Source organism: Primulina eburnea, chromosome 9 (assembly GCF_022965805.1).
Source record: "Primulina eburnea isolate SZY01 chromosome 9, ASM2296580v1, whole genome shotgun sequence".
Taxonomy (NCBI): Eukaryota; Viridiplantae; Streptophyta; class Magnoliopsida; order Lamiales; family Gesneriaceae; genus Primulina; species Primulina eburnea.
In genome coordinates, this window is record NC_133109.1 from 16296961 (window position 1) to 16302879 (window position 5919).

Here is a 5919-nt window from a genome sequence, read left to right on the forward strand (position 1 = left end):
ACAATTACAAAAAACCAATACTAGATCCTTTTTCACCATCATATAATCCTGGATGGAAAATCATCCTAATTTTAGTTGGAGGAAAGATAATAATGCACAACCCTCACAACAATATTTTCAAAAGAACCAAAATCATCAAGGTTATATTCCTTATGTTACACCTCCAAGGAAAAACTTTTAAGATGTAATTCATGCATTTATGTGTAATTCGGTATTTTCTATAGTGGAAACTATATTATATTATGTGTATGTTTAAATACTTAATTTTCTTGGAACCATTATTTATGATGGTTTCCTTTTTTTTTAATTTTAGTTAAACAATATTACCTAAACCAAGAATAAATCCTCGAGCCTTGACAAAATTTATAATTTGTAAACTTCATTCTTGCATTTGGTAATTTATAAATTAATAAATTTAAACTTAAAATAATCTCTCTGTGGATCGATCTCATACTTACAAAATATATTACTTGCACACAACCTACACTTGGATAAAATATAATTTAAGTAGTAGCAAGTTTTTTTTGCCGTTGCCGAGGAGGTATAAATTAAGTTTATATTTGTTATATATGTTTTATTTATAAGTACTGTGTTGTTATTTGTATGAGTATTTGGAGTCGAAAAAAAAGTGGTAGACTTATTCGAGTATCTATAAATAATTTAAAAATGGATGATAATTCAAATAATCAAGATAATGATAATAAGAAGAAGAAGAAGAAGAAGAACAACATCAACAACAACAACAACAAAAATAATAATAATAATAATAATAAAGAACATGATCAATTAAGAACACTTAAGCATCTTATGAACTCTATTAGAACTAGTGCCCCATCTTGTTTAGTTTTTCCTCCTGATGCATCTAATTTCAACTTTAAACCTCAAATTATTCAATTTTTACCAAATTTTCATGGCTTAGATTCTGAAAATCTATATTTACATCTAAGAGAATTTGAGAAAGTTTGTAACACTTATGATCATATATGTGGGGACCCAGACGCTAATCAATTCTTATTCGTCATTAGGATCAATTTACAAATCAAGTAATTAGGGCCATAAAAATTTTTTTTTTTAATGCGGAATGTAGTGAGATCAAACTAATATACACTCAGTATAAAATTATATACATGTCCTGTACAGTCTACAAACTAGTAAAAACTAAGGTTCAACATCTAATTATCAAGTGTCAAAACCCTATATACATCAAAGTCCGAAGTCTCCACCCTATCATGATCTCTCCTCATCTCCTGGACCCTGATCCTGTCCCACCTGTTGTCATGTACACATACAAACAAGACAACAGCCGGATAATTTCGGTGAGAATATAATCCCAGTATAAATCAATGAAACATGCATTCATATGATGAACATAAAAGCATGGACAAATAACAGTAATATATATCAAAAGCTGAAACATAATCAATATCAAACTCTCGACAATGCTCGTGACTCCACGACTCAGACTAGACTCAATCCTAGTCTAGGGATCCCGGTTTCCAGATGTGGTATTCCTATATCGACCAACAGTAATAGAAAAGACTCCAGCTCTATCCACATCGATATAACCAAACATCCAGTGTCCTGACCTAACCGTCATGGACTGTGGTCCTATCACCAATACACTATCTTGTGACATCGTGCAATGTGCCCGTGGCTATCCCGCCACTATCAGGTACTTCTGTCACAAGATTACTCGTCTAATGCATGCTCCTATAACTCCATAGAACAGACATTTAATCAAATCAATAATCACAATAATAAAACATAATAACAAGTAGTGATTTAGGGAACTTAAGTACATCCTACTTGAGTCGATGTCCCAATACCACATTGACTTATACCTTTCGCTTGTACTGTCGGTCTGGAATTCAAACTCTGTCAATCCTTCAATCTGGCAATGACAATATCAATGATATCATATCAATATACCATTCAAATTGATACCAATCTGATCAATAATTCAAAATCAACGGTATAACCGTACAATCCTGATATCCCGGTCAATACAACATAACCAGACAATAATTCCGTCAACCAATAGTCACTACTTATAAAGTCTGATATCATATCTTAGTCAATTAACTTCAGAAAATCATAACAATTCCATAATCAGTCCGTTTCTAAATCTGACTTCGATTCTAAGATGTCTAACATGTCCAGAACATCATATATGAATTCCATTCAACTATGACAATATCATAATTTTAAAACATGTCAAAACGTAGTAAAACTTACGTCCAGTTGTAGCCTGTGTTGATATGAACACAGTACCGAAGTCGGATTCAAAATCAGACGAACGGATTTTGCACAATCGCGAATCTAAGCTTCAAGAACAATTTTCTCCAGAGTTTCTCTCGATTTTCTCGTTTCTGAATCTTAAAACTTATATGTATATATATATATATATATATATATATATACACGTACATGCATCAAGGAAAATTGCGCACCCCTCATGCAACACGTCTCGCGCATATGCGCGACCCTCCTCCGCACATATGCGCGAGGCGATAAGCCCTGGCGCGTGTCTACACGGCATCTCGCGCATATGCGCGCCCTTACTCGGCGAATATGCACGAGACCAATGTTCAAAAATGCCAACTCTCGGGTTGTCTCGCGCATATGCGCGGATACACGTCGCGCATATGCGCGAGGCTCTCTGGACATGGCATGCAAAGCTCGCGCATATGCACGCACACCCACCGCGCATATGCGTGAGTCCCTCTGTCCATTTCGCGCATGTGCGCATCTCATGTCGTGCATGTGCGCGAGAGGTATCGTCCTCGTACATCATTCGTTTCCCGCCGACTCAAATCGTGTCCCGATTAATCCTTTCATAATCACATAAAACTATAAATAAATCATCGTTAATTACAGTGATTAATTCTTGGGCATTACATTTCTTCCCCCTAAGATATGATTTCGTCCCCGAAATCACAAGCAATCCATCATATCAATAAGAAAGTATGTAATAAAACTGAACCGAAATTTACATCAGTGAAATAATGCTGGGAATTCTTGTCTTATATCTGATTCAGTTTCCCAAGTAGCTTCTTCAACGCCATGATGAGTCCATTGTACTTTGACCAACGGAATCATCTTCGTTCTGAGTTGTTTTTCCTTGCGATCGATAATCCGGATTGGTTTTTCGACATAACTGAGAGATTCATCAAGTTCGGCCTCCTTTGGTTGAACAACATGTGAATCATCATGGAGATACTTCCGCAGCATCGATACATGAAATACATCATGTATTCCAGATAATGAAGGCAGGAATGCTAGTCGATAGACACAATCTCCTATCTTTTCAAGAATCTCATAAGGACCGACGTATCGTGGAGACAACTTCCCTTTCTTCCCAAATCGGACAACACCCCTGAAAGGAGAAATATTCAGGAACACTCGGTCTCCTGCCTCAAATACCAACGGTCGTCGTCGAATGGCATATTTGGCTTGTCTGTCCTGGGCTGCCTTCATTTTCTTCTGGATGATCTTCACTTTTTTAGTCATATCTCTAATCATATCAGGTCCAGTCTCAGGAACTTCAGAGATATCATCCCAATAAAGAGGGGATCAACATTTCTTTCCGTACAACACTTCAAAAGGTGCCATCTCAATAATCGTTTGGTAGCTATTGTTGTACGAAAACTCGCAAAGAGGCAATGCATCTTGCCGATTAGTGCTAAGATCAAGCACTAAAGCCCTCAGTATATCTTCCAATGTCTGAATCATTCGTTCTAACTGTCCGTCAGTCAGAGGATAATATGCGGTACTTAGATGTAACTTCGGACCGAGAGCTTGCTGCAGGCTCTGCTAGAAGAGCGAAGTAAACCGAGGATCACGGTCTGAGAAAATTGACTTCGGCACTCCGTGCAATCTAACCACTTCTTTGACGTAGATATTGGCCATCTGATTATATCGGTACGTCATCTTGTATGGAATGAAACATGCAGATTTGGTCAGTCGATCAATCACCACCCAATTCGCATCACAACCTCGGGAGGAACGTGGCAATTGTGTCACAAAATCCACGGAAATGTGATCCCATTTCCATTCAGGAATCGACAAACTCTGTAACAGTCCTTCTGGTTTCTTCCTCTCAGCTTTCACATGTTGGCAGTTCAGACACTTGGCTACAAATTCAGTAACATCAGATTTCATTTGTTTCCACCAATTCTGTGTCCTCAAATCATTATACATTTTTCCTGCCACCAGGATTAATGCTAAAACGACTGTTGTGCGCTTCTGTCAGTATTCGCTGTCTTAAATCCGAAACATTCGGCACAACAAGGCGATTATTCACATACAAAATACCATTTTGAACTTGATATTCCGATCGATGTCCAGCTCTGACCATAACAATCGACTTTTGTATATTCTGATCAACTTTCTGAGCTGCTATAATTCTCAAAATCAGCTCTGGTTCAGCTTGAATAATATATAATCTCATAGGTCTCCGATCTGTCTCAAATACTAGTCCAGACAAACAACAGTCTTCAATCAAATTCAAAACACCCATAGTCGATAAGGATAAAGAACATACCTTTCGACTCAGTGCATCAGCTGCTGCATTGGATTTTCCTGGGTAGTATTTGATTTCACAATCAAAGTCTTTCAATAAATCCAGCCATCTTCGCTGCCTCATATTCAGTTCGGACTGTGAAAACAAATATTTCAAGCTTTTGTGATCAGAATAGATCTCAAACTTCTCACCGTATAGATAATGTCGCCATATCTTCAATGCAAAGACAATGGCTGCCAATTCAAGATCATGAATTGGATAACGAGATTCATGGTGTTTCAGCTGTCTCGAGGCATAAGCAATCACATGCCCCCGCTGCATCAAAACACAACCCAATCCGCGGTGAGATGCATCACAATAAACAACAAAATCACCAGTACCTGACGGGATAGTCAACACCGGAGCACCGGTAAATCTTTTCTTCAGTTCGAGAAAACTGGTCTCACATTCTTCAGACCAAACAAATGGAGCATTCTTCTGTGTCAACTGTGTAATCGGTTTGGCAATACTCGAAAAATCTTTAATAAATCGGCGATAATATCCTGCCAAACCCATAAAGCTGCGTATCTCTGGTACAGATGTCGGTCTCGGCCAAGAAATCACTGCCTCAACCTTGCTCGGAACAACAGATATCCCGTCTCCGGATATAATATGCCCCTGAAACACCACATGTTTCAACCAGAACTCGCATTTCGATAGTTTAGCATATAATTTCTCCGCCCTCAAAATTCTCAACACATTTCTTAAATGCTCAGCATGCTCCATCACATTCTTTGAATAGATCAAAATATCATCGATGAATATAATCACAAAATCATCGAGATATTTCTGAAAGACACGGTTCATTAATCCCATAAATACCGCTGGTGCATTCGTCAAACCAAATGGCATGACAATAAATTCATAGTGTCCATACCTGGTTCTGAATGCTATTTTTGAGATATCAGAATCCCTGACACTCAGTTGATGGTATCCAGATCTTAGATCGATCTTGAAATACACCAAAGAACCTTGCAACTGGTCAAATAAATCATCAATACGAGGCAATGGATATTTATTCTTTACCGTTGCCTTATTCAGTTACCGGTAATCAATACAAAGTCTCATCGACCCATCCTTCTTCCTCACGAACAGTACTGGAGCACCCCAAGGAGATACACTCGGTCTGATATACCCTCTGCCTGTAAATCCTCCAACTGTTCTTTCAACTCGATCGGTGCCATCCTGTACGGAGCCCTCGAAATCGGAACTAATCCTGGCATCAACTCAATGCTGAAGTCTATCTCTCGAATCGGAGGCAATCCAGGAATCTCATCTGGAAAGACATCAGCAAACTCGCACACCACTAGCAAGTCCGCCAATGATGGGCTCGATTTCAGTAATCAACCGAATATACC